Source organism: Rattus norvegicus, chromosome 14, assembly GCF_021556685.1.
Source record: "Rattus norvegicus strain SHRSP/BbbUtx chromosome 14, alternate assembly SHRSP_T2T, whole genome shotgun sequence".
NCBI lineage: Eukaryota > Metazoa > Chordata > Mammalia > Rodentia > Muridae > Rattus > Rattus norvegicus.
The window spans coordinates 66577185-66596799 of NC_141547.1; the positions used below are offsets into that span (position 1 = coordinate 66577185).

Consider the following 19615-nt stretch of genomic DNA (forward strand, 5'->3'; position numbering starts at 1 on the left):
CAACAGGGCAGGTTTGCCTAAATAATTCCTCACTAAGGTTCTCTTCCTGGGCAAAATTAGAATCTCAAACTGATAATTAAAATTAATCACAATTTACTCCCAGGCACAGACACACATACCACACACACACACACACACACACACACACACACACACACACACACCACATACGTGCACACACACACAAAAACACACACACACATACCACATACCACACACGTGCACACACACACAAAAACACACACAGACACACACACACACACACACACACACACACACACCGAAAGGCATGTATAAGATGGTTCATTACAGTTTTATTCACAGTAATCAAATACTGAAAATAATCCAAATGCCAAATATTAGAATGTATTCGGAGTGAGCCAATAACAAAAAAGATCTGCCTTATATTTACTTCACACATAATTGTTATATGTATAAACTCAAGAAAATTCAAGCACACAATATTATGAGTTTATGATTGCTTTTGGACAAAGTTCAGAACAGCCCTTTCATGGTGCATCACACTAGTGTTTACCCTGGTTAGTGAAGATTTGGTCTGGCAGACTTCTATGAGATTGACATGGTCCATGTCTTGGAATGGTTATTGTTTACAATGCCATTTGTATATAATTCATCCTGTACCTCTGCACCTTTGCTTTGCACAACAATTTATACGATGATGGGGTCAGCGTAAGATAAAAATTTTGCCTATGTTCACGGGTTATTCAGAATTTCTTAATATCAAGAATAGCACCTTGCCTGACTGTCACAATCTGTGTTCTCTATGGCAACATGATTAGCATAGCCATGGTATCAGACTTGTAGAGACAATTTGTACAACATTGTTAGAATTAAGAAATTCTTTTTTTTCTTCCATTTTTATTAAATTGGGTATTTCTTATTTACATTTGAAATGTTATCCCCTTTCCCAGCTTCCTGTCCATAAACCCACTATCCTATCCTCCCCCTTCTTCTATAAGGGTGTTCCCCCACCCAACCACTCACTCCTTCCCACCTCCTAGCCATGACATTTCCTTACACTGGGGGCTCCAGCCTTGGCAGGACCAAGGGCTTCTCCTCACATTGGTGTCCAACAAGACCCTTTTCTGATACACCTGGAGCCATTGTTCTGTCTATGTGTACTCTTTGGATGGTGGTTTAGTTCTTGAGAGCTCCAGTTGGTTGGTATTGTTGTTCTTATGGGGTGGTAAACCCCTTCATCTCCTTTAATCCTTTCTTTAACTCCTCCAATGAGGACCCCATCCTCAGTTCAATGGTTGGCTTCTGTATTTATCATGCTCTGGCAGAGCCTTTCAGAAATATATCAGGCTCCTGTCAGTATGCACTTCTTGGCATCAGCAATATTGTCTGAGTTTGGTGGCTGTATTTATACGAGCTGGGTCCCCAAATGGGCAGGCTCTGAATGGCCATTCCTTCAGTCTCTGCTCCAAACTTTGAATCCATATCTCCTCCTATGAATATTTTAATTCCCCCTTTAAAGAAGGACTGAAGCATCCATACTTTAGTTGTCCTTCTTGTGCTTCATGAGGTCTGTGGATGATATATTGGGTACTCAGAGCTTTGGGGCTAATATTCACTTATCAGAGAGTGCATACCATGTGTGGTTTTTTGTGATTAGGTTACCTTACTCAGGATAATATTTTCTAGTTTCATCCATTTGTCTATGAATTTCATGAAGTTATTGTTTTTAGTAGCTGAATAGTAATCCATTGTGTAGATTTACCACATTTTCTGTATCCATTCCTCTGTTGAAGGACATTAGGGTTCTTTCCAGCTTTAGGCTGTTATAAATAAGGTTGCTATGAACATGGTGGAACACATATCTTATCAAATGTTGGAGCATCTTTTGGATATATGTCCTGGAGTAGTATAGCTAGGTCCAATTTTCTGAGGAACCTCTAGACTGATTTCCAGAATGGTTGTACCAGCTTGAAATCCCACCAACAATGGAGGAGTGTTCCTCTTTCAGCACATCTTCACTAGCATCTATTGTTACCAGAGTTTTTGATCTTAGCCATTCTGACCAGTATGAGTTGGAATATCAGGGTTATTTTGATTTACATTTCCCTGATGACTAAGGATGTTGAACATTTCTTTAGGTACTTCTCAGCCATTCAATATTCCTCAGCTGAGAATTCTTTGTTTAGCACTGTACCCCATTTTTTATATGGTTATTTGATTCTCTACAGTCTAATTTCTTGAGTTCGTTGTATTTATTGGATATTAGCCCTCTATCAGATGTAGGGTTGGTAAAGTTCTTTTCACAATCTGTTGGTGACTGTTTTGTCCTCATTACAGTGTCCTTTGCCTTACAGAAGCTTTGTAATTTATGAAGTCCCATTTGTTGATTCTTGACCTTCAGCATAAGCCATTGGTGTTTTGTTCAGGAAATTTTCCCCAGTACCCGTGTGTTCAAGGCTCTTCCCCACTTTTTATTCTATTCGCTTGGGTGTATCTGGTTTGATGTGAAGGTCCTTGATCCAGTTGGACTTGAGCTTCATACAGGGTGATAAGAATGGGTCAATTTGCATTCTTCTACATGATGCCTGCCAGTTGAATCAGCACAATTTGTTGAAAATGCTATCTTTTGAGGCTGGAAAGATGACACAGAGGTTAAGATCACTGCCTGTTCTACCAAAGGTCCTGAGTTCAATTCCCAGCAACCATATGGTGGCTCTGAGATCTGGTGCCCTCTTCTGGCTTGTATGCATACAATGAGGCAGAACACTGTATACATAATAAATAAATAATCATAAGAAGAAGAAGAAGAAGAAGAAGAAGAAGAAGAAGAAGAAGAAGAAGAAGAAGAAGAAGAAGAAGAAGAAGAAGAAGAAGAAAAAGAGGAAGAGGAAGAAGGAGGAGGAGGAGGAGGAGAAGAAGGAGGAGGAGGAGGAGGAGGAGGAGGAGGAGGAGGAGGAGGAGGAGGAGGAGAAAATGCTATCTTCTTTCCACTGGATTGTTTTAGCTCCTTTGTTAAAGATCAAGTGACCACAGATGTATGGATTTATTTCTGGTCTTCAATTCTATTCCACTGATTTACCTGCCTGTCTCTACTAGTACCATACAGTTCTTATAACTATTGCTCTGTAATATAGCTTGAAGTCATGGATGGTGATTTCCCCAAAAGTTCTGTTGTGGATAGTTTTCACTATCCTGGGTTTTTTGTTATTCCAAATGTATTGCAAATTGCTGTTTCTAATGCTATGAAGATTTGAGATGAAGTTTTCATGGAGATTGCATTGAATCTGTAGATTGCTTTTGGCTAGATCACCATTTTTACAATATTAATCCTGCCAATCCATGAGCATGGGAGATCTTTCCATCTTCTGAGATCTTCTTCAGAAACTTGAAGTTCTTGTCATACAGATCTTTCACTTGCTTGGTTAGAGTCACACCCAGGAATTTTATATTACTTGTGACTATTGTGAAGAGTGTCATTTCCCTAACTTCTTTCTCGGCCTGTTTCTCCTTTAAGCAGAGGAAGGCTACTGATTTGTTTGAATTAATTCTATATCCAGTCACTTTGCTGGAGTTGTTTAACAGGCTCTGTAGTTTTCTGGTGGAACTTTTGTGGTCAATTAAGTATATTATCATACCAACTGCAAAGAGTGATATTTTGACTTCCTTTCCAATTTTTATCCCTTTGACCTCCTTTGGTTGTCTGATTGCTCTGGCTAGGACTTTGAGTAGTATATTGAATAAGTAGGGAGGAGTAGACAGCCTTTTCTAGTCCCTGATTTTAGTGAGATTGCTTCAAGTTTCTCTCCATTTAATCTGATGTTGGCTACTGGTTTGCTGTATATTGCTTTTACTATGTTAGGTATGGTACTTGAATTCCTGATCTTTTCAAGAGTTTTAACATGTTTTAACATGTGTTGAATTTCCTCAAATGCTTTCTCAGCATCTAATGAGATGATCATGTGGGTTTTTTTCTTTGAGTTTGTTAATATAGTGAATTATGTTGATAGATTTCCATATATTGAACCATCCCTGCATCCCTGGGTACCAAAGTTAAATCAGAATCAAATAAACCACTTACATAGTCCCATAACTCTTAAAGAAACAGAAGCAGTTATTAAAAGGCTCCCAACCAAAAAAAGCCCAGGACCAGATTGTTTAGCGTAGAATTCTATCAGACCAACATAGAAGACCTAATACCAAGACTGCCTAAACTATTCCATGAAATAGAAACAGAAGAAACACTACCCAATTCCTTCTATGATGCTGCAATTATGCTTATACCTAAATCACACAAAGGCAGGCCCAACAAAGAAAGAGAACTTCAAACCAATTTCCCTTATGAATATTGACGCAAAAATTGTCAATAAAATTCTTGCAAACTGAATCCAAGAACACATCTAAACGATCATCCATCATGATCAAAGAGGCATGGCATTCCTTACAAGGTTCGGCATCATAGCGGCTCTCAGTTGGATCAAATGAAAACAACTGTTGTGTCAGGACAATGGGAGCTTGATAGAACTGTTCCCTTTTCATCCAAAGTCAGAAGATAAGAGCAGTAGATGCATGCAGGCTTATGCCTAGATCCTTCCTTCCTTTCAATTACTCATTCATTCAGGAATCCCCTATACCATACAAGATTTATTAAGTACCTACCACATGCAGTGGCTGGTGATCCATAAATCCTGTTTTGTTGTAGAGTCTAGTAAGGTGAATAGTCATTATCCTCAAGGAATGTAACACACCAAAACTATGAAAAATACATACAAATCCATCATCATTTCCTTTCTTTGAGGTCCCATTTTAGATCCATACTTCTCTTTCTGGTGACAGAGTTATCAAGTAAGGCTCCTTGAAGAGCCAATGGAATAAATGACTCAGTTAAGAGTATGCAGTGACTTTGGGTTCTTGATAGATTCACAAATAAATGTGGTCCTTGTGAAATTTTGTTCTTAAAAGATAATTATATCATCAGTAAATTTTTCACTCAGAAAATACTGGCACAATGAACCTCCCAAAACTACAGCTACTTGCTGTTATAAGTGGGTTTATTTGTGTTCATATTCGAATTTATCTCCATCTGCAAAACAATGTCACTCACCAAGTTACCTCAGTGTCTCTGAGGAAGAGTTTTATAACTATAAAACTGCAGTTGTGCACAGACCCTGCAGTCACTGTAGTCTGTTTGTAGAGACCTGTTTGTTACCTTTAGGAAGGAGACATAGATTGATTCCATAAGTATCTGCTAAACCAAGGATGTAATGTCCAATGATTGTGAAGGGAAGGGCCTAATGTGGGAGGAAGAGAAGTTCACCTAAAGAAGTGGCATTTAAGCTATGCATAATGATGTAGATCCTCATAACACTTGGGAATTTGGATCGTAGATGTGCAGTAAATTCCAAAAGTAACCCAGGTTATATAGCAAAACCATATCGTAAAAGGTGAAATTACAAAACAAAAAAAAATGATCTAATGTATGCATGAACATTAACAGGTACCATCAACTCAATAAGGAATGAACACTTTGCCAGGCAGTCATGCGTTTTCTTAGTGAGGAAAGAGTGGATTTGTGAAGGAAGGATTGGCTACTATGTCTAGCTTTTCCATAGCTGTTGAGCACCATAGAAATCAACTTTCCTATTCATGAAACTCAAAATTTTAGTAGAGTGTCACATCGCATATTGATTCAGGAATCCCCTGTACCATCCAAGATATATCAAGTACCAACCCCAGACAGTGACTGGTGATCCACAAATCTCCTTTCCTTTCAGAGTCTAATATGACACACGAGGTTGACAGGAGTCATGAGTTGTAAGCGGAAATGCCTGAAGGAACCGCTGCAGACATTTGTCAATTCATTTCATGTGTTGGACAAAAATTTAAAGGGGAAACGTGGTTCCTTTGAGAAGTTTACTTATCAATACTGAACAGGTAGAATTATTGATAAAGATTTAAAGGGATGAATATATTTTTTTCAAGTGACTTTTACAAAGAGGAAAAACATTGCCAGAGTAAAATTTGCCTCTTTCCTTACCGTCCGTTGTGCAGTCTCTCTATTGGTTCTGTGCTGCCACCTCTGTTGGCAAATCTCCCTTTACACAGAAAAGCTCAGATTGCTTCATTAATTGAGTAGCTAGATGTTTGGAAATGTTTGTTCCCAATTCTTTCTTGGGCATTCAAATAAAACTGAGATTTAAAGTGTGACCAATGCTAAATGCTAAAAGGCTGCATGAGATGATTTTGAAATTCAGACATGACCCTTTCAGAGGAACATGAAAGACACTTCCATACTCTTGAGTGTTTGAGAGCCAGATGCTAACAATTGTACTTCTGAGTGAATGTATTTGTAAAAATTATGCCAATCAACAAATAAATCTATTTTACACTATTTTAGTTTCATAATTGAACAACTTTTTTACGAGCTTTACTTTTTCCTAGGCTCAGAACAAAATTGTGTGATTGATTAAACTAATACAGTAAATGCTTTGATTCTAGAAAGTGGCTTTCATGTCAATCATTTTGTAGGACATCCCAAGCCCTTCATGGGTGGATTTTAATCATCGTTCATCTAACACAGACATCCAGACAATAAAGAAGTGTAAACATCTCTCCAGTTTTCCTGTTCCCTCACTCCTTCTATATCAGCTAACAGATTTCCAACTATTTTTTAAGGAAAGCTTTCCTTATGCTCCAGAATTATTTTAAAATAATTTCTCTAAATCCTGCAGTCCATGGTTTCTCAGCATCCCCGCTAGGACAAGCTAAATAGCTGGTGCTTCAAAATAAGAAATGAAGATATGAGACCTACGTTAACAATGGCAAAAGTAAATGGCAAATAGTAATTAGCGATATAGGTCCACGCTTGAAAATGCTTGCCACCATGTCTGAGGGTTTGTCGTTGACTCCTTGAACCCATATCATCCAAGAAAGGACTGTATTCCCACAAGTTGTCCTCTGATCTCTACAGGCAGCACATAACATTCACGTTCTCACCCTAAATAAATGAATATAAAGTTTCAATAAATTAAGATTTGGGAAGTGGAGGATGGGGTCATATTCTGGAAGGGTGTCTAGGATGGGAGCAGTGTTTGGGATGTAAATTATTCAATTAATTAAATAATTAAAGATTGACAAATGCAAAAAAATTGGTCATTCAAAGCTCGAAGGACCACTCAGTCAGTAAAGTGCTTGCTATGGAAACAGGATGGTTAGACTTTGATCTCTGTCACCCAAACAGCAAGCCAGGTGATATATATTTTAAATATTTGGTTATTTTCAAGGACTGCTACAATTAATTGCATATACTCAAATGCAAAGCTCCTCACTCTGTAGGCAAAGGACCAAACCCAATCCAGTTAATCTAGAAAATAAAGATGTATTGAGATCCAGATCCATACATTCTTTTCAATAATAGCAAGTCTGTTTGTAAAGCAATAGCAGAGCTGAGTAATTGCACTGGAAGCTATGTGTCCAGCAAATCTCATTTGTAGTCTGGTGTTTAGAGAAAATGTTTGTAAATCCCTGCCTTTGAGCATTGACTGAGAATAAAAGTACAATTTATCTGTCAAAATCACCTCAGAGTTGTCTATACAAACTAAACAAACAAGGAAATTAGCATGGTGTAAGATTCTATTTGATTTTCTTTTCAATGAAAAACCCAACACATGTATCTGCCTTTAATAGAACGGTAAAGGGAGGTCACTCTGTTCAGTGGTTAGACTCTGTTGTAATGGAAGGCAGGGCAATGGTGGGTAGTGGGGGGGGAGGACCACAGCACTGCAGGCCAAATGCTGTGTTGCTTAGTGGTCTGCCGATGAGAAACCTGCCAATGAGAAATGACAATTGCCATTAAGAAGACAGAAAGGAGCAGGGTTTCTGCTGTGATGATGATTTAAGTAAACCTAAAGAAGCACAAAGATATATTTCAAATATTCTAGGTGCTTAGTTTTTACTCAAGGTAATATCAGTTTCTCCAACTTAAAAATGCACAGCCTATTATCAGTAAAACATACATCTTATTTCCATCTAGTATATAAATATTACCCTTCCTTAACACATTTGCAAACAAAATTTGTTTTCTTATTTCTGTCTCTCCTTCCTCCTCCCTGCTTCCTCCCCCCGCATTGTACCCTTGCCTGTGCCACCTTTTACCTAGAGATCTTTCATGTCACATTTGCCCTTTTGCCCTTCTTGTCCTTTGTCAATTCCTTTTCCTTGGTCTTCCAGTTGTAGTCAACAGCTTACTCTCACTCTCATACCCCCTTACCTATACACTTACATACCTCGTCTTAAAACATTTTTATATCCAAAACATAACTGATAATTAATCTGTCCATTAAGATCAGTGATTCCCTTAGTAGAAAATAAAATGAAACTACTCCAAGACTGGGCTCTACAAGGATGATGTCTTAGCATTAAAGCAACGTATTTAAAAAACAAAACAAAACAAACAAACAAACAAACAAAAAACCACCCAGCCATAAGGAAATGCTGCTGTCACCTCCTGATCAAATGACCTATGATCAATTTCCTCTGTTGCAGTTATGGATATTTCTTTACAGTATACATAATTAGATGTCTGCTTCCAAGTTTCTGGAGCAAGATGTAAATCTAGAGGAAAGGACTTACAATCAATTCAAATGTTAAGTATGATAAAAAAAAACAATCATGGTGATCTAGATGAAAATTAAAAAGTCATGTGTCAAAATCTCTCTCTGGAAACACAAAAATAGCTCAATCACAAGCGACGTCATGCTAGTCTAATAAGAGAAATCATCCTAATGCTAGCACAAATAATAGGATCTACTATCGACTGTGTGTGGACACATTGATGGTTCATAGACCCTCTGCTTTATATGAGTGTAACTGACAAGCTAAGGATGAAAACACAAAACAATACATTCTTTTGTCTTTTGTAAGCCCTATTCTTTGAGACTCAATCTGTCACTCTGAAGTTGGTTTCATCAATCTCTTAGTTCAAGCTAATCCCTCCAGATATCTCTCATCTCTCAGATGTTGTTCATATTCTAAGAGTGGTCCAGCTGTCATTCAGTACTGGGTGTACTGTCTGTAACTAGTGTGCACCTCCAGTGATCAGTTTCTGGCTAATTAGTGTTCTATCCCACATGGGAGCACCTCATATACACAGGAAAGGAGCAGATGTTTCTATGGTACCAATAAGTTAGGGAGGTCTAATGTGGTGCCCATTATGAAGTTTCTCTGTAGCATAAAAAAAAAACTTGGAAAACTGTTACATTCCATCATTGAATTGTATACAATAGATAATTTACAAGTTTTTCTACCTCCGTGCATGGCAGCACTGTGGTCCTAGTCTCTTATTTCTTTAAAATAACATGCACATGCATGCACACATTAATTTTAACATCTCGGGAGCCATAATTTCATCCTCTGGCTATCAATATACAAAACTATCTGACAAGAAGATGACTCAGAAGGCTGCTTAAATAATATTATTTTTCATTCATCCATGTTTGTACATGTTGTCACATTTCTTGTTGTGAATATCTCTCTTGCTTCCTGCAAACAATTCTGCTTTGGGCCACTTTGCTTCTTATTATAATAAATGACAAAGAAATCGAATGCATAGAGGAATCCATAGAAACATGACGCTGTAGATTGCATTTCAAGGTGGTGCTATTATTATTTTTTAAATGCTACAATTCTCTGATCTACTAAGATCTGCCTTCTTTTGCCTATTGAGAAAAGGATTGCTGCTGACAAATTGTAACCCTCTTTCAAAATATTTACTTTTTTGATTTCAAGGTTTCCTTATAAAACTTTCGAACTTCACAAATAGATAGCTGTGAAGAATGAGTCTCCAAGCAGCTGTGGCATCTAAATGTAATTACACATTTACTTTGTATGCAGCCTGGGAGGCGGAGGAATATGCAAATACATTTTGAGCCCTGTTGGCTACTGAAGTCTCCTTTTCCTTCCTTTTTTTTAAATCTTTTTTCCGAGTTAGCAAATAAAATACAGTATCCCTAGATTTGCCAGTGAAGCTTGCAGAGTTTAGAATGTGGGTTGGAGATTATTTGCTAACCTTTCTCTCCTGTTTTCTGCCAGTGGGTTCATCTTTCTTGGTTTATCCCTGACCCTCTAGCACCTGATCCCATAGCTGGCACAAAAAAAGTCATCCTCAGCCTCTCCCCTGAACCACAGAAACAAGGAAAACACTGTACCTGCTTCAAAGCAAGAGGGGGGAGGTGACCCACTCACTACATTCTAATGGGTCAAAGCTAAAACTATGAAATCTATTACAGGGGATGTTTGGTTTCATAGATTTCCCAATAATGTAAATAGAGTGGGATTGGAGTTTCTAAAATGTAAATTAAGCATTAGGAGTTATCCAAGAAAGTTTTCCCTGCCTTCACATCTGCTAAGTTAGAGCATAGCAGTTGAGGAAGGCAAAAATCAGTGCTTAGGAGTATGACTAGGTCAGAACCCTTGGTACAGATGTGTGAGCTTGAAACAATGTTTTTGAGCTCTGATTTCATGTGTCTTAACTATGTTATCCAGTCACAAACATCACAGTGTTTTTCTGCTTTAGTTTTATTTTCCCATGATGGTAGATCTCAAGCTCTAATACGGCTGACACAGTATGTCAACGTCTTTGAAAACCTTCTTGTAGTAGGAAAGGTCCTGAAGTGCAAGCTGTAAATGATGACGTTTTAAAACACAATGTCAAAATTAAAATAAACCTGTTTTATGTTTGACTAGACCTATGGGCAAGGGAAGATTTTATAAGCCTAAGTAATTACTAAACATATAATATCTCTGATAATAATTTCCCCCTCTAGCAGCAGGTTTTTATAACCAATGTGAATAAAAAATGAAGATTAAGTGAATTTTGAAGGGTGTCAGAATGTTTTTATTTCTCACTCTGTGTTGTGTTTTGTGCTTATGCAATGACAACAACATGTTTGGGACAACAAAATCTTCAGTGACTTATCACAGTAATTGAAAACATCCTCGGGTTGGTAGACAACAAGGTGAAATATGTTTTTACAGTACTGATGCGCATGAACTCCTACTCACAACAAAGTATCTTATTCTGCAAAATGTAACAACAGACATAAATTAGAAGCAGTGTTACATTGTTATGCCATCATTTTTGATGCCACAAGATGATTTCTGTTGAAGTGAAAGGGTCAAGGGACTACATATAAACTTCAAAACTGCATATGGATAGGGCTGTGAAAAGAGTTGGAAAACATGCCTCTGATATGTTTCCATAGTCCAAGATAAAACATTAAAGAAACAACTTCTTTGCATTCTCATTACATCCTAATCGTGCAATTACAAGAACAAGCCTTTATGAAACATGTGTTGTGTAGTGAATAAAGCTCTGTGCACTTGAGCTAGGAGGTAGCTCGATGAGGAAAAGGGATACTGTGCAAGCATGAGAAATCTGAGTTCAGTTCACCAGAAGCCAAACAGCACATGTCTGAAATCCCACAACTACACACACACACACACACACACACACACACACACACACACACTCAGAGCACACACACACACAGCACACACAGCACACACACACAGCACACACACATACTCACAGCACACACACACACTCACAGCACACACACACAGCACACACACACACAGCACACACACACATACACACACACAGCATACACACACATACACACACACAGCACACACATACACAGCACACACATACACAGCACACACACACATACACACACACAGCATACACACACACATACACACACACAGCACACACATACACACACACAGCATACACACACACATACACACACAGCACACACATACACAGCACACACACACAGCAGACATGCATAGCATTTAAAGAATTTCTGTGTTAGTTATTATTTGCATTATAGTGTAGTTTCAATATGGGTATTAGTGTCTCATGCGATCATACTTATTCTACAGATGATACAATCAAGGCTCAGAAAAGAGAATAACTTCCCACAGTCATTTGTAGGAGTATAGTCAGTCCCCAGTCTTGAGCTACTAGGCTCTTGGGTCTTTGCCCATTTAGACTTAGCCCAGAGAGTAATTTTGATTTTACTGCCACTTTTTTCATATTGATTGGGATAGAAAAAATAATGGTATTGTAGGAATAGAGTCAGGCAGAATGCCATAGTCTGTAGGGAGAGCTGGCAACTTGAAGGAGTATGCGTAAGAATCGGCTGCCCTAAAACCAGGAGGCAAAAATGTAGTTAGCTCGATTTCTACATAACATGCTCTGAGCATCCTGGTAAACAAAAGTCCATTAAACTCCCCACTTTCGGTGTCCTCTGTTCCAAGCAGAGGGTAAGCATGCATATTTTAAATTAGAAAATGAATTTCAATAAATTAAGTAGAAATCTGTGAGGATAAATGAACCAGCCTATTACAGAGGTCATAGACCTGTGTGACTTGCCACCATCTCTAGATTGTTTCTCTGCTCTCAATAAATAGCACTGATCTGGTTATATATTTACATCCTCAGCCACTGAAAATTCAATCTGAATGCTTTGTCTGTAGTCACATATGATTAGCTTCCTTGAAATTCCTTATTTTGTTAGTTTGTAATAAGAAATTTAAATATATGTATATGTATGTGTACATATATAACTTTTTATTAAAGAATAAGTCACATTATGGTTTTGAGAATTATCAGAAATGGTTTATACATCTATATGAATGGAAACATTGACTTTTATTGACCTAAGCTAAGCTATCCTTTAGAGATTTCAGAAAATAAATGAATCACTCTTTGACATATTGTCCAGAATAAAATAAAATGAAAAAACATAGCCATAGCCTGAAGCCAAACATGGAGTCTAGAAAAAAATTAAAAAGCTCAAAGTTCCATTAAATAAGAAGTTTGGTGGTTGCTTCTCCCAGATCTATTAAGCTGAAATAATTAAAAGCAATGTTTGTAAAAGGCAAATAAGAAGAAATTATAGATTTTATTTTAAAGGATGCTGATCGAGTAATTTCTAAATGTTTCCTAAGAATCTCACACAATTTTACTCTGAGATGATAAACAAGTTTGTCTGTACTTTCACAGAATTCAGATTGGAAGCACTGGTCCCTTACTCTACTTTAAGCTTAGGTGATGAAGCTACCTTCTCAGGACAAGGTCAATAGAAAGACTCTGAGAGATTCAGAAACTCTGGGATGATGCCAAGGGACCATATCTGGAGCCACTTGAAGTGGGACGATGGGTGTGTCAGGACCAGTGGTCTCTGAATGAAGGAAGAGGATCAATGGATAGGAGTAATGGCAACATGAACTCGGCCCCATGGTGTGCGTGCTTGAAAATGCATGAAAAAGCATGTTCTTTTGTATACTTACTAGATATATCACAAAGTTCTCTCCAAGCATCCCTAAATTCTTAGATTAATTCAACTGTAATTTTAAGGTAACAAAGTTTTGAGCAGAAAGTTCTTCACATTGTAATAGGATTATGAAGGTAAGGTAGAGTAAATAATTTGAAAAGGATACTAAGGCCTAGGATCATGAAGTGTGGACCTGAGCAGTTGCGTGTGTGTCTTCATGTGCAGGCATGCACATACATGTGTATGAGCACATGTGTTATCCAATTAGATATACAGCTTTTTACCTGGAAATAAGGATTCAGGATTTTTTTTGGCTTAATATTGAAAACTGGCCTTTTAATAATCCAAAAGAGAGAGGGCAAAGTCCTACTTCTAGTCTGCACTAAATAACACATAAAGGTGCAATCACATAAAGGACACAGCCATCAAAGAAATCTTAGCAACATGGTCAACCAAGCAGAACCTGCATCCTGACAGGATCAGATGGCATGCCAGCATGGAGAGAAGACATTACAATTCCCACTCCTAGGTAAAGCGATGCAGGCTGCTCGGAGTCACTGAAATATGAAAACACAGTTCTCCAGGGATGATTCTCCTGAGAAGTGATTCTGAGTGCTCATCCCTAAACACAGAAACATATAAACATGAATGGACTCAGCAGACTATACAACCATAATAAAGATGAGCTCATGTATCTGAGAGGAGGAGGTTGGGAAGTGTTGGAGGACCAAGGAGAGAGAGTGCCAATGATGTAGGTATGCACGGTACTTGTGCATGAGAGCCCACTAATTAATTAATTAATTAATTAAGAAAAGTGGCAAAGGATGGTGCCACTTTCTGGAAAAGTTAAAGTGGTACATGGTGACAATGGTACTGATGATGGTACTGTAAGAAACTCCATGCTGCCTAATATAGATTCATTGCCACGTGAATGAATGAATGTGGGTGAAGAGCTGAGGAGTTTACATCATAAATGAAGATGAGCTGGAAGAAAATGTATTCTCAAATCCTGGGAGGGGAGTATTGACTAACTCCTTTATATAATGCTTAACTGTAGAAGACCTTGTATAATTGCCATGCTTTCACATTGAGCTATTGTGCTCAGCTCTGGAATGGACTCTCTGAGAGGAAAAAGCAAGTAAAGAGGAAAAAGGTAGGTAAAGAAAGAGACAGCTGAGGAGAAGGGAGAAACCATCAACAGATAAATCTCTCTCAGCACACTGAAATGACAAAGACCTAGGATTCCTCCCATGTGGAAGACAAAAGCAGATCCAAGAGATGTAGTGACCGAGGGAGTTTTCTCTCAAGACTGAGTGGCATTTCAATTTTAAGATAAATAAAGCATTATTTTAAAGATATAAATCAATATCCTGCCATGCGCTATTCACACTTCTGAAGCTGTGCCAGAAACATCATATTTTTGCAATCCTGGCAAATCAGTGTATTATGATATTAAAGTCTCATATTTGTTTATACTTACAGAGTACCACCTGGTGGCACCCAAGGTAATTTCAGGAAGAGAAAAACAACAACAACAACAACAACAACAAAAACAAAAGCAAAAACAAAAACAATGAATCCTCAGCCTTTCAACTTTTCAGTTCGAACCTGAGATTTAGGCAAAGCTATGAAGGTCTGGAAACATTGTTAGGATGAGGTCGTGTGTGGTGGGAGGAAAGATAGCACCCAAATAAGTCACACAGTACCCCTAGCCACTCCACTGTTCATTAGGAATATCCCATTAGGTAAGTTTCCCTCACCCTTAGCCAATGACTTTGTTTATTTTCTTGTTCTGTGTCTCCCAGACACAGTACTTAATGTGGCTGGCATACTAGCAAAAATGCAAGCGAAGAGATCAGAGCAGAGACAAACCTAAGTGGAGCACAGAAGGTGCCAAACTCTGTCACCTTGGCCTCATTAATATTAGGTTACAGCTAGCTGTGCTAGCAGCACTTCCCACCCCGTCTTTCTCATCATTATATAATAGCAAAGTACTATTCATCACTGACTTAAATTGCCTTTCCAGATCTAGTCTTTTGTATATCCTTTATCAACGTGTAAATTGGGCTTCTCCGTGTTTCTTTCCCCCTTTCTCTCCAATAAAGCCCAAATCAGTTGATTTTCCATATTTCTGCAAGTTTTCTGCTTGATACAAGAAAGACCTCATATAACTAGATGGTTCGGGGTATTGCTGTTATCCATAAAACAGAAGCAGTAGTAATTAATAATTAATTAAGTGAGTCTCTAATAGGCAGAGTTGATGGGGTTTTGTTTTGGTTGCTTCATTCAACTCTCAAAATTAATGCTTTGGGAGGTGAAACCTATTTTCATCTTGATTTTACTAATGATGAGACTGAAGCACTGGGTGGCCCATGGTAACCCAGACAATAGGTAATAGAGAAGAGCCTCAGCTCATAGCAACCCCAGAAACTGTTCCTTCCTAGTCACTCTCCGCAAACAAGAAAAGAAATAGCAGCATAGAATCAAAATGGGGAAAAGAATATTCTGCCATAGCCAAATGAGCTCCAAGGAGCAAAATCTATAGCAAAGCTTGTGATAACCATCAGCATAAGATAAGAGACAGGATGAAAAAGGGCTACTTTAAACTGAATATCCAGAGATGTCTCTGTGGAAGGAGATGACAGATCTGACTGATAAAAATAATCCCTTCTGCAAATAGCAGGCAGGGAGAGTCTCTCACAGAGAAGGCAGACACAAAGGCAAGGGGATGTTGGTAAGGTTTCAAGAACTGAGAGAGAGCTACAGCATTGAGGGAACAAGGGTGTCACCCGGAGCCTGAGAAATGCCTCTAGCAAACAAATAAATGATAAGAAGTTCCAGTGAGGCTGTAAAGAGAACTCTTGCATGCTCTGTGAGGAGCTGGTTCTCAAAAAGCAAAAATAGAATGACTTTATACTCCACTCGCCCCATTATTATTATGTCTGAAGCAAAGGAAGTCAGAATGTGGAATCTATGTTTACAACGGCAACATTTACAATACCAAGATGCAGAATCAACAGGTGACCTTCAGTGGATCAAGAGATAGTGGAGATGTGGGATGTGTACTCACAAAATAAATAAATAAATAATAAAAATAATATTCAGCTTCAGAAGAGGAAATTCTGTCACTTGGAACAACAAAGATGAGCCCATAGGAAATAAAGTCACATAAATATGACAAGATTTACATACTGAGTCTATAATATCTTATAAAAACAATTCATAATGGTGTTCATCAGGGATTTTGGCTGAATATGCAATATTCGTTTGACAAGAAAACAATGTAAAGAATCTTTTGTACCACATGATGGTCTGTAACCAACAGAGCACTATAGTAGAAAAACTTGTTAAAAGACTGGATTTTAAATACTTTTTACCATACAGTAAAGAAGGCAAACATCTGAGGAAGTACATGTTCTTTATCTCTACGGTGCCCATCTAAAATGTACACCTAAGAATACACATCTAAATTTCTAACCTAAGAATACAAAATGATGTCAGTTCCTCTGAGGAGATCCTGCCTTTCAGTGCAAAGGAAACCATTGGCAGCTTTGTGTAGCAGAATTATAATCTTTTCAGCATCCCATAGGTGGCTTCTGATAAAATATTGATCTCTATTCATAGTTTAGACACCACAGTTAGGATATTGTGCCACATGTATAGATGACCAATGTCAAGTGTTCTGATGCCTTTGACTAATTCCCTGTTTAAAGGCCAACAGTCCCTGTTTTTGTAACTGAATTATCCAAAAACATTCTTCTGTATAATTGATCTGAATATTTACTGATAACAGACACTATTAATGAGCATGTTGTCATAATATGTCTTCACTAACAAGGGCTGTCACACCAGTGTACTAACAGTACTAAAAGCAGATAAAAAATCATGCTTAATTGCTAGGAACTGAAGACTTGTGGACATTGAGCAGAGCAACTGTTTGACCCAAGAGCTCGACTGTACCATGTGAGTCAGGGAGCAGCTCTGTGTATGCAAGATTTTGGTCTTTGGTAAATAATGTGCTCAGAAGGAATGTCAAAGGCTCAATAGGAAGCATCATGACATCTGTAATAAGGTCCACCCTGAATGCAATGATGTGAACAGACAAACTGTGCTTCCTAGGAGACTGATTGTACACTATTTTACAGATAATGTCTGTGGGCTTTCAAAGCAATCTCCACAAACCTTATTTCTAGACCTAGAACTACTCAATTAAAGTTTTACAGAGAGAAGTATTCTAGCTTTGTTGACATAGCATCGTGCATGACAGTTTCCAGTTTATAGGTTGTGTGGTTGATGTAGGTAGGTGAGTGCAGGAAGGGATAGATGGATAATGGATGGATGGATAATGGATGGATGGATGGATGGATGGATGGATGGATGGGTGCATGGATGGATGAGTGCCTGGATGGATGCAGAGATGTGTGCATGAATGGATAGATCAAAAATTTAGGGATGAATGAGAAATCCTATGTTCTGTGTTTCAGAGTGCAATCCTGGAGATATACTCTGCTAGTCAGGAATCTTCTAGGTAATCAAGCCAGAAACCATGATGGGATCAGGAATTGAACCACTGTTGAAAATCAGCCTCTAACATTATTTCTCCTTCCAGGCCTAGAGAACACTCAAGCTGTATAGACAAAAAGACATGATAATTTAATCAAACAATATAAATGAATGCCAAAGTGTGTAACCCTACCAGGATCTCCTGCTGGAGGTGCTGACTTCGTAGATCTCAGGGCAAGTTTTATATCACTTGCTTCAGAAACACATGCATCTCAAATGCATCTCTGTCAGCCCTTTTGCCCTGTTGTCTCAAGTTATAGCTTCAGTATTCAAAGCCAAATATGCTCCTACATTGATAAGAATATTCTTCTCATTGACCTAGGCCCTTCTTTTTCTGGAGTCTAATTTTAAAATGTCAACAAATATTATTTTGGGAACATACATCTAACTCTCCCCTGAGATAAGGAAATTGTATTGTTTCTGTACACCAGTAATGTTCCTTCTTTTCTTCTCTGAATTTTCAGATATTTGCACTCTTACAATGAGTACAAGCATCTTGAGGATATGACTGCTTTCCCACATTTTTTCTGCCTTATGTTGATTATGTTCACCTCTTACATATGAATTTTACACCTTCTATTTGACATATCTCAATGACATATCTCAAACATCATTGCTATGGTGCTTTGAAGTAAAACATTTCAAGCATGGTAATAGTATGATATGAGGGAAATTGTCCTGATTTCTGAGGTGGCTACTCAGTGTGTACTGGGTAGATAGCATATAGGGCATGGATACATGAGAATAGAAGTCCTATGCTCTTGATAGGTGGAAAGGGATGATGAGAGATCTAATTGATAATGCCTCAGAATAGAACACAATTTAAAGTGTGTGGATTGTTTATCTTTGGAATTTTCCGTTTACTGTTTGTGTACCAGAGCTGACTGTTGGTAACAGAGACTATATAAACAAAACCATTTATAAGGGAGACCTCTGTACTGTCATTTCACGGCAAACACTCTATTTGCTGATTTAGGACAATATAAATCTGTTATAGACATTTTTTTGTTTTGCTCTGTAAAGTGAGGTCTAGCAAAATCATTATTTCAAAGACTATATTTCCCCCAAGTCTTCAGAGTCTGGCAGAAGGGATAAAGGAGGAGGGTTCATGAGAAAGATATTGAAACTAGACAACAGTGAATTTTGTTCATCTGTTTAACTCATATGATAAAATATTTTTAAAAGTAGACATTTCAAAGCATCAGTAAATATTGGACTGCTGAGATACATTCTAAAGTGATCAATTTTATACTGAGCATAGTGGCTTATGCCTATATTCCCAGAATTTTGGAGGCTAAAGTAGGAGTAGTAAATGAATTAAAGAAAATTTGTATTACATGGTACATTCAAAAACAGTCTTAGCTATAAAGGGCAAAGGCCTGAACCCATATAAATAAATAAATAAGATTGATAACTTGTATTCATTGTATGTGAATGTATGATCTTTTTCCTATATGAGCGAACTTTGCAAGCTTTTAATATCACACATATCAGAAAAAAAGTTTTACATTCTACAGTAGAATTATGAGCATAAAGATCTATCCATTGCCTATACAAATCATTTCTTTCCTTCTTGTTTTCAAGAATCATAACATTTATTGTTAGGATTCTAGTCATAAACTCTGGACTTCAAGTCTGATTTATGTAATTAATCTCCAATTGCATCAAGAACATTGTGGTGTTTGTTTATGGACTTTGCACTGAAGCAGAATTCAGATTTATGAGAT

General features: G+C 37.8%; 1 protein-coding gene across 4 annotated transcripts in view; it reads left to right on the top strand.

Moving 5' to 3' along the window:
• Kcnip4 (potassium voltage-gated channel interacting protein 4) overlaps positions 1-19615 on the top strand; it is a 1160852-nt gene that overhangs the window by 729043 nt on the left and 412194 nt on the right.